We start from the raw sequence: 11,724 nt of genomic DNA on the forward strand, positions 1-11,724 counted from the left end.
AGTTATCAAGACAGTGTGGCATTTGTGAAAGTATAGTCAAACAGATCAATGGAGCAAATATTGAGCCCTGAAATAGACCCACATAAATGTAGTTAACTGACTTTTGACAAAGGAGCAAGACAATACAATGAAACAACTGAACATGAATCTAGACATACTCCTTGCACCCTTCACAAAAATTACCTGAAAATGGATCACAGACTATATTAAAATGAAAATTATAAAATTCTTAGAAAGGGACATAGAAGAAAATCTAGGTGACATTGGGTTTGATGATTTTTAATGCATCAAAGACATGATCTATGAAAGAAAGAGTTGGTAAATTTGACTTTATTCAAATTTTTTAAATTCTGCTCTGTGAAAACCACAGTCCAAAGAATGAAAAGACAAGCCACAGACTGAAAGGAAATGTTTGCAGAAGACATGTCTGATAAAGAGCTGTTGTTCAAAATACACAAAGAACTCTTAAAAATCAACAGTAACAAAACAACCCAATTTTTAAAATGAGCCAAACATATCACCAATGTGAATACACAAAGAGCAAATAAGCATATGAAAAGATATTCCACATTATGTGTCATTAGGAAAATACAAATTTTTAAAAAAGATTTATTTTATTTATTTGAAAGACAGAGTTACAAAGAGAGGTAGAGACAGAGAGAGAGAACTTCCATCCACTGGTTCACTCCCCAATGGCCGCAATGGCTCGAGCTGTGCTGATCCAAAGCCAGGAGCTAGGAGCTTCTTCCAGGTCTCCCACATTGGTGCAGGGGCCCAAGGACGTGGGCCATCCTCTACTGCTTTCCCAGGCCACAGCAGAGAGCTGGATTGGAAGAGGAGCAGCTGGGACTCGAACCGGCACCCATATGGGATGCTGGCACTGCAGGCAGCAGCTTTACCCACCACACCACATTGCCAGCCCCAATAAGGGCTCTTTTAAAAATATCACAATGCAGGAGCTGGCACTGTGGTGTAGCGGGTAATGCCACCGCCTGCAGTGCTGGCATCCCATATGAGCACCAGTTCGAGTCCCAGCTGCTTCACTTTCAATCCAGCTCTCTGCTATGGCCTGGGAAAGCAGTGGAAGATAGCCCAAGTCTTTGGGCCTCTGCACCCATGTAGGAGACCCAGAGGAAGCTCCTGGCTCCTGGCTTTGGATCAGTGCAGCTCTGGCCGTTGTGGCCAATTGGGGAGTGAACCAGCAGATGGAAGACCTCTCTCTCTCTCTCTCTGCCTCTCTCTAATTCTGCCTTCAAATAAATAAATAAATCTTTTAAAAAATCACAATACTGGCCGGCGCCGCGGCTCACTAGGCTAATCCTCCGCCTTGCGGCGCCAGCACACCAGGTTCTAGTCCCGATCGGGGCACCGATCCTGTCCCGGTTGCCCCTCTTCCAGGCCAGCTCTCTGCTGTGGCCAGGGAGTGCAGTGGAGGATGGCCCAAGTCCTTGGGCCCTGCACCCCATGGGAGACCAGGAGAAGCACCTGGCTCCTGCCATCGGATCAGCGCAGCGCACCAACCGCGGCAGCCATTGGAGGGAAAACCAACGGCAAAGGAAGACCTTTCTCTCTGTCTCTCTCTCTCACTGTCCACTCTGCCTGTCAAAAAAAAAAAAAAAATCACAATACTACTTCAAACATTTTATTGAGATAAAATTCATATACAATTCACCATTTTAACCATTTTAAAGTACACGTATATTCACAATGTTGTCTGTCACTACTGTGAAGCAATCCTTCAGCATTGATGAAGTTGTCCTTTGCATCAGTAAACATGGAGAATAGGAAATTCCTGCACATTGCCATCACCCCCAAAAGAAATCCCTTTCCCATTAGCAGTCATTTCCAATTCCTTCTTTCTCCTGTTCTTGCGTCTTTACTAGTCTACTTTCTGTCACTATTGATCTGCCTATCCGGGACATTTAATATAAATGGCGTTGTGCAATATGTTGATTTTTGAGATCTGACGTCTTTCGCTTGGCATAATGTTTTCAAGATTCATCAAGGTTGTAACAGGTATGACATTCCTTCTTATGGCTGAATAATATTCCATTGTAATAGTATGCTACATTTTGTTTATCCATTGATCAGTTTTAAGTTTTTTCCTCTACTTTTTGGCTATTATTATTAATGATGCTATGAGAATTTGTGCATAACTTCTTGCAAGGTCATGCATTTTCATTCTTGTTGCACATATACCTAGGAGTGGAATTGCTGGATCATATGATAGTTCTACAATTAACTTTCTGGGGAATTAGTGAACTGGTTTCCAAATTGGTTGCATGATTCTACATTTCTATCAGCCATATATATGTTCTGATTTCTCCACATCCTTGCTACACTTGCTTTTTATCTATTTCTTAATACAACCATTCTAGTGGGTATGAAATAATATCTCTTTGTGGTCTTGACTTGCATTTTCCTAATGACTAATGATATTAAGGATCTTTCTATGTGCTTATTGATCCTTCATATAGATATTTTTTTGAGAAATGTGTATTCCAGTACATTGCTCATTTTTAAATTGCTATTTGTTGCATTTAAGAATTTTTTATATATTTTGGATACTCAGCACTGTAAATATGTGACTTAAAAATATTTTCTCCCATTTTGCAAATTTTCCTTTCAGTTTTGTGATGGATTCCTTTGATGCAAGAAGTTTTAAAATGTTGTTCTTTTGTTTTTGTTGGTTTTGGTGTCAGATTTAATAAACTGACATTTATTTATTTATTTATTTATTTATTTTTATTTTTTTGACAGGCAGAGTAGACAGTGAGAGAGAGAGAGACAGAGAGAAAGGTCTTCCTTTTGCCGTTGGTTCACCCTCCAATGGCCGCTGCGGCCAGTGCGCTGCGGCCAACACACTGCACTGACCCGATGGCAGGAGCCAGGTGCTTCTCCTGGTCTCCCATGGGGTGCAGGGCCCAAGCACTTGGGCCATCCTCCACTGCACTCCCGGGCCATAGCAGAGAGCTGGCCTGGAAGAGGGGCAACCGGGACAGAATCCGGCACCCCGACTGGGACTAGAACCCAGTGTGCCAGCGCCGCAAGGTAGAGGATTAGCCTATTGAGCCGCGGTGCCGGCCCTCATGTCATCATTCTAATATTAAAGCTAAAAAAATTATAATAATTTTCTAATGTCATCAAATTTTTAATTCCTTGATGGTCTCAGAAATGTGTTGTTATTATTTTTTGTTGTTGTTTGTTAGATTGGTTGATTAAGGAACACAAACAAGCATCACAAATTTCATCTGGTGACTATGTCTCTTAATTCTGTTTCAACCCAAATAGTTCCTCCTCTTACGGTCTGTTTCCTTGCCATTCATTTGTTTGTATAATTTCCCACATTTTGAATTTTTGTGATTGTGTCCAAAAGACAGCTTTCTCTGTTTCCTGGGTTTTTCAGTAGATGAATAGAGGCAGAAGCTTGATAAAATTCAGGTTCCATATTTCAGCAAGATGATTTCATGGGTGGTGCCATGTATTTCCTACTTCATTCTGTCAGGAGACATATACTGTCTGGTCGTTTCTTGCTTTGCGATGACAAAATTGATCAGTGAGTTCAAATGTTACTAGTTTGACACATCTATTATATAATTCTCCCATCCACTATTAATCCATGGTTTTAGCAAATCATTGGTGATTATTGCCTAGCTCATTATTTCATCAGGGGTTGCAAAATGCAGACAATTAATTTAATAAATGGCTGTTTTCCACCAAACATTGAAACTTTCAAATGGAATTTTTTTAATGATGCCACACAAATTACTGTTACTTCTCTGTGTTCACACTATTCCTCATACTCTGATTCTTTAAGCTCTGCACATTATTTTAGCTAAGTTTAAGCTCCAATCATAAGATTTGAATCTAGAAAATTATCTTGTCACTTACTTATAATATGGTTTCAGTCACCCCCAGGAGTAAATAATGTCCTGGACATCATTTACTTTGATGTCCTTGGCATAATTATATAATCTCTCTTTTCTCACCTCCTTCAGGCTCCTCCCCTTTTCATACTTTTCCCTTCTCTCCTCTCAACACACATGAATTTTAACTTTCAAAGACTTGTCTAGAATCAGAATGAAAGTGGCAGAAACTTTGCAGAAAAGTGTAAGGGTCTTGCATTTCAAAGGAGAAACTTACATCACAGCTCTTAACCTGAAAAGAATCCAGGTGGTGGCATGTCAAGCTCTATAGCTAGAGGGTTTTTAAGCCAGGATCTTCCCTGAGAAAGAGCCCTAAACACAGATACTTTCCAGGTTGAAAACAGATTCTAGCCTTCACAAAAGTCTCTTCTTGGCTGGGACCCTCAAGTCTGTCAGCTGTTCTGTTTCAAAAGCCTTTTAGATCTCTTGTGTGTAGGGGAGCCACAATGTCAAATGGTGAGATAATAGACAAGGTGGTTGATTATGACCGTGTTATCTTAAAACATCCAGGTTTAATATTTTGATATTAGAGAATTTAGACTTTTCTCCCCCATTGCCTCAATAAAGCAACACCTTTAAAATAGCTTATTGGTTAGGATTAACCTTGGTTGAGAGCAACAAAGAAACTTAACAGTGACTCAAGCAGTATGAATGTTCATTGCTCTTGGGTCTCAGAGATCTGTAATTTGTCAGCCCAGAGCACTCTGGCCACTGCATTAGTACTAGACACTAATGCTTCTTCCATCTTCTGCTACCCTATGCACAGCTTCCAGCCTCAAGAATCCTATGGCTCAAACAGATCACTAGAATGGCACTCATGATATCTGAATTCCAACTAACACAAAGGAGAAGGGGCACAAGGAAGAGTGTGGCCACTCTCAAAGGACATGCTCATCAGTTGCACATACCACTTCCTCTTTGTGTTAGGTCGAACCAGCCATATGACCACACTTAGCTGTGAAGGAAAACTGAAAATGACCTTGATTCTGAGCAACCATGGATCAGTTAAAAATCATAGGTTGTATTATTATGGAAGGAGAAAGAAACAAATATTAAGAGACAACTAATAATATTTCAGCTAATAATGGCAGCTGCAAATAAACATAACAGCCAACAAAAAGCAATGTTATATTTAGTCCCCAAGTACAAAAATAAGGTACTCTTAGTTTACTCAGTAATGGTAAACTACCATCAGTTATTTTGTATAGCTCTAACCTTACTTCTTAACATTATACCAAAATGATGTTTCCTGTTCCTCCTCCTGCAAGAAAAAAATCAATTCTTTCTGATGTGTTTTTTGATGTAATTTGAAAGCCCACACTGGGTGAACACCAAATTATTGTGGCCATTTGTCTCTATTTCAGTGTCTTCCCTTTTTAGGAAAAGAACTTCTAAAATAGTTTCATGTGTATTTTATTTTTAAAGTTGGAGTAAATGAGTGTTCATTGAATCCATTTGGTGCTTGGGTTTGTCAGATTGGGGTTTTGAATTGGTCAAGTGGGAGAATTCCTTGAAATCATTTATTTGTTTTCTGCTTTATATAAAGTACACCATGTTCCCAAGCTCAAATGCTGGAAAAGAATTCTCACTTCCAAACAACACATTGTCCAAAGTGGTTACCCTAACTCACTCCTCTGGGTAATGGTGGCTGACTCATTGTGTGCTGGCGAGACTTCCACCTTCCACAACACTTTGAATTCTGTAGACATTAGGATAAGCTTCCTGTTTGGTCAGGCAGTGGCTAAGAATCAAATGAGGGTTGTGGTCTCTTTGGATATGGTATTCAGGATGGAACTCTGTGGGGAAATGGGGGTGTTATCCTGGTTGGATGACAGAGAATGGCTCAGAGAACCTCTCATCAGTCATTCTTTCAACCTATCTCATGGCAAAGATCTAAATCCTCCTATTTCCTAGCCTTCCCTTGGTCAACTTTCAAGTTCTATGGTTCATTCCTTGACTTTCCAACCTGGTAATCAAGGTGGGTGCATTAGTTCACATGCTTGTCCCACTAGACTTGACCTGTGATTGAAAACTTTCACAAACTCTTTGAGCTGCTCACTTCCGCTTCAGAAGTCTCTAGATCCCTTCACACATTCTCACACATCCCTCCTCCCAAAGTCCCTCCACCTTCCACCTCTGTCTTTGTTGTTGTCACTATTTTTAAATTTTGCTCCCTTCCCCCTCTTTCTGATAAGAAAGAATGGCTCTTTTGCTATTTCTTTGTTCTGGAATGACCTGATACTCTATATCAACATAACTCTCCTTCATTTCTACAAGATCAGTCTTAATTCTTGCCTCATTTCAAAATGTCAGGGTTGAAAGTCGAAAGCCTAAGTCAGAGGTAGATAAGACATTGATTGCTGTTATTTGCCACAACTCCAAATCTGGCAGTATTTTAATGGTAACACACATGAAAGTACAACCCACTTCCAAATCCTCTGATGCAGGGAAACTATGCCGCTGCTTTTGTCTCCTCTGCTGCTTTGCAGGGTCATGTTGGAGGAGAGATAAGGTAGAAGTACCGAGTCAGCTTCGGAATGTTTTCTCTTTCTGGCCACCATGTTTAAAAGTTTGTAGCATGAGTTTGTGCCCCTGTAGCTCTCATTTGCTTTTACTGATTTTCAGATCATTTTTCTTAAGTTTCAAGGGATAAAAATGTGATCCCTGACTTGACTCTGCCACCTTATTCTGGAAAACATTTGCTCAAAGGCTTAAGGATGGGGAATGAACTAGTGAACAGATTGTTTCTCAAACTCAGTTTCTCAAGAAGATCTTACCAGTTTTGCATTAATATGAAGGCTGGGGCCAACATTACATTGCAGTGTGTTAGGCTGCTGCTTGTGACACTGGCATCCCATAGTGGAAGGCTGGTTCACATCTTGGCTACTCTGCTTCCAATCCACTCTCCTGCTAAGGTGCCTGGGAAGTTGGCAAGGCAGCAGAAGATGAACCAAGTACTTGGGTCCCTGCCACCCACATGGGAGACCAGCATAGGGCTCCTGGCTCCTGAATTTGGCCTGGTCCAGACTTCACTGTTGAGGGCATTTGGGGAGTGCACCACTGGATGAAAGCCCTCTTTCTCATTATTTAATGGGGTTTTTAAAAAAGATTTATTTATTTATTTGAAAGGCAAAGTCACAGAGAGGCAGAGGCAGAGAGAGAGGTCTTCCATCTGCTGGTTCACTCCCCTAATGGCTTCAACAGCCAGAGCTGCACCAATCCAAAGCCAGGAGCCAGGAGCTTCTTGCAAGTCTCCCATGCGGGTGCATGGACCCAAGGACTTGGGCCATCTTCTACTGCTTTCCCAGATCATAGCAGAGAGCTGGATAGGAAGTAGAGATGCCAGGACTCAAACTGGCACCTACATGAAATGCCTTCATTAAGGTGGCAGCCCTACTGGCTACCTCATAGCACCGATCCCTACTTAATGTTAGAATTCAATAATTAAAAAAAAAAAACATTTTGCCATATTCACTGCAAATGTAGGCATTGTGTACATATAGACTATCTTTTCTTGAAAACAAAGATATTAATATCACAATTAATTATTAATCATTGTCATGATTGATTCATGACAATGATCACAGCATGGGGAAAGGACAGTATGTTATTTACATGGTATGAGTTAATGAAGCACTATTTTTTAAATTTTTTAAACTTTTATTTAATGAATATAAATTTCCAAAGTACAGCTTATGGATTACAATGGCTTTCTCCTCCCCCCCCCCCATAACTTCCCTCCCACACGCAATTCTCCCCTTTCCCGCTCCCTCTCCCCTTCCATTCACATCAAGATTCATTTTCAATTCTCTTTATATACAGAAGATAAGTTTAGTATATATTAAGTAAAGATTTCAACAGTTTGCACCCACATAGAAACACAAAGTAAAAAATACTGTTTGAGTACTAGTTATAGCATTAAGTCACAATGTACAGCACATTAAGGACAGAGATCCTACATGAGGAGTAAGTGCACAGTGACTCCTGTTGTTGACTTAACAAATTGGCATTCTTGTTTATGGCATCAGTAATCACCCTAGGCTCTTGTCATGAGTTGCCAAGGCTATGGAAGCCTTTTGAGTTCACCAACTCTGATCATATTTAGACAAGGTCGTAGTCAAAGTGGAAGTTCTCTCCTCCCTTCAGAGAAAGGTACCTCCTTCTTTGATGACCCCGTTCTTTCCACTGGAATCTCACTCGCAGAGATCTTTCATTTAGGTCTTTTTTTTTTTTTTTGACAGAGTGTCTTGGCTTTCCATGCCTGAAATGCTCTCATGGGCTTTTCAGCCAGATCCGCATGCCTTAAGGGCTGATTCTGAGGCCAGAGTGCTGTTTAGGACATCTGCCATTCTATGAGTCTGCTGTGTATCTCGCTTCCCATGTTGGATCGTTCTCTCCCTTTTTTATTCTATCCGTTAGTATTTGCATACACTAGTCTTGTTTATGTGATCCCTTTGACTCTTAGTCCTATCATTATGATCAACTGTGAACAGAAATTGATCACTTGGACTAGTGAGATGGCATTGGTACATGCCACCTTGATTGGATTGAATTGGAATCCCCTGGTATGTTTCTAACTCTACCATTTGGGGCAAGTCAGCTTGAGCATGTCCCAAATTGTACATCTCTTCCCTCTCTTATTCCCACTCTTATATTTAGCAGGAATCACTTTTCAGTTAAGTTTCAACACTTAAGAATAACTGTGTATTAATTACAGAATTCAACCAATATTATTAAGTAGAACAAACAAAAAAAATATTAAGAGGGATAACGTATTAAGTTGTTCATCAACAGTCAGGGCAAGGGCTGATCAAGTCACTGTTTCTCGTAGCGATGAAGCACTATTTATAACTCTATACCAAATGATATAACATCCACATGATTTTTATTCTCTCTATATATTAACTTCCACAAATAAGAGAAAGCATTTGCGTTTATCTTTTTGAGACTGGCTTATTTCAGTTAGCACAAAGATCTCCAGTTCTATCTATTTGTTGAAAGTATCAGGATTTCATTCTTTTTTTTGACTAATATTCCTTTAGGTATATATACCACATTTTCATTATCCAGTCATCAGTTGATGGACATCTAGATTGATTCCATATCTTTGCTACTGTGAATTGAGTGGCCATAAACATGGGAATGCAGGTAATTCTTTCATGTGCTGATTTCCTTTTCTTTGGATATATTGCCAGGAGTGGGATATCTGGTTCTTATGGTAGATATATTTTGAGATTTCCGAGGAATTCCATACTATTTTCTGTAATGCTTGTATCAATTTGCATTCCTACCAGAAGTGTATTAGAGTACCTTTTCTCCACAACCTCATCAGCGTATGTAATTTTTTTATTTTAATGATAGCCATTCTAGCTGGAGTGAGGTGATACCTCATTGTGGTTTTTATTTTCTTTTCTTGAAGGTTAGTGATCCTGAGCATTTTGTCATGTGTCTGTTGGCCATTTGTACTTCATCCTTTGAAAAATGTTTGTATCCTTTGCCCATTTCTTAACTTGATTGTTTTGTCATTGTGGAGTTTCTTTTTTTTTTTTTTGTATATATATATATATATATATATATTTTTTTTTTTTTTGGACAGGCAGAGTGGACAGTGAGAGAGGGAGACAGAGAGAAAGGTCTTCCTTTGCCATTGGTTCACCCTCCAATGGCCGCCGCGGCCAGCGCAGCGCGCTGATCCGAAGCCAGGAGCCAGGTGCTTCTCCCGGTCTCCCATGGCGTGCAGCGCCCAAGGACTTGGGCCATCCTCCACTGCACTCCCGGGCCACAGCAGAGAGCTGGCCTGGAAGAGGGGCAACCGGGACAGAATCCGGCGCCCCGACCAGGACTAGAACCCGGTGTGCCGGCGCCGCAGGCGGAGGATTAGCCTACTGAGCCAATTTCTTCCATTAATGTTTTGTAATTTTCATTGTAGAGAACTATCACATCTTGGTTAAATTCATCCCAAAGTATTTAAAACTCTTTTGTGTCTATTTTTAATGGGACTGATCTTACAAGTTCATTGTCAGCTAGAACATTGTTGGTGTATAAGAATGATGTTGATTTTTGTGTGTTGATTTATGAAAGATCTCTTGCTGTTTTTCCCTGTCACTCTGCCTTTCAAATAAATAAATACATTTTTAAAGTGGAAGAAAAAATTAAAATACAATAAGCTAAAAATAATAATGATTACAATGAGTCAATAAAAGACTGTGGAAGACATTACAGTTTTTTTAGCTCAAAAAATTTCCCATGTGTAGGACATAACAAAATTAAACTTACAGAGGTGAATATTGATAATCTTCAAAATAAGCTCAAATAGCCATTCTTCTATCTTTTTTCTTTCTTTCATTTATTCTTTTTTCTTTATTTTAAAGAATTATTACTTCATGATTTATTTCTTTAGAAGTTAAAGAGACAGAGAGGAACACAGAGAGATCTTCTGTCACTGGTTCACTTCCCAATTACCTACAAAAGCCAGGACTAGATCAGGCCAGTTCCAGGATCCAGGAGCTCCATCGTGGTTTCCCACATGGATGGCAGGGACTCAAATACTTGCACCCTCACCTGCTGCTCCCCAGGGTGTGCATTAGCAGGAACCTAAAACCGAAGGAAGAACTCAAACCCAGGCACTATGACAAAGAGTGTGATATCCTAGGCGACATCTTAACTGCCACGCAAAGGTTTAGAGACCGAGGTTAAATATACATAACATTTGCCATCTTAGCTATTTTAATTGTACAGTTCATTGGCATTAAGTACATTCAAACTGTCGAGCACCCATAATCACCCACCATCTCCAGACTCTTTTTATCTTGCAAACTGAAACTGTACATCCTTCAAACAATAACTTCCCATTCTCCGTCTCCCCAGCTCCTGGCGACCTGCAGTCTACTTTCTGTCTCTATGAATTTAACTTCTCTAGGTTTGTTTGTTTGTTTGTTTGTTTATTTTGACAGGCAGAGTGGACAGTGAGAGAGAGAGAGACAGAGAGAAAGGTCTTCCTTTGCCATTGGTTCACCCTCCAATGGCTGCTGCGGCTGGCGCACCGCGCTGATCCGATGGCAGGAGCCAGGTGCTTCTCCTGGTCTCCCATGGGGTGCAGGGCCCAAGCACTTGGGCCATCCTCCACTGCACTCCCGGGCCACAGCAGAGAGCTGGCCTGGAAGAGGGGCAACCGGGACAGAATCCGGCTCCTTGACCGGGACTAGAACCCGGTGTGCCGGCTTCGCAGGCGGAGGATTAGCCTAGTGAGCCGCAGCGCCGGCCTCTAGGTATTTTAATAAGTAAAATCACACAGTATTTGTTCTTTGGTTACTGGCTTATTTCACTACGCATTATGCCTTCAAGGTTCATCCATGATGTAGCATGTGTCAGAATTTCCTTCTTTTTAGGACTCAATGATATTTGATATATTTGTCAATGGACACTTGGGTTCCTTCCACATTTTGACTATCATGAATAATATTGCTATGAATATTATTGTAAAAATACACATTTTTAAAGATTTATTTATTTACTTGAGAGGCAGTCACAGACAGAAAGAGGGAGAGACAGAGGGAGAGGTCTTCCATCCGCTGATTCACTCCCCAAATGGCTGCAATGGCCGGAGCTGGGCTGATCCAAAGCCAGGAGCTAGGAGTTTTCTGGGTCTCCCACATGGGTGCAGGGGCCCAAGCACTTGGGCCATCCTGCACTGCTTTCCCAGGCCATTAGAGCTGGAATGGAAGTGGAACAGCCAAGACTTGAACCAGCACCCATATGGGATGCCAGCGCCACAGGTAGAGGTTGAACCTACTATACC

The sequence above is a fragment of the Lepus europaeus genome, chromosome 11 (genome assembly GCF_033115175.1).
Source record: "Lepus europaeus isolate LE1 chromosome 11, mLepTim1.pri, whole genome shotgun sequence".
NCBI lineage: Eukaryota > Metazoa > Chordata > Mammalia > Lagomorpha > Leporidae > Lepus > Lepus europaeus.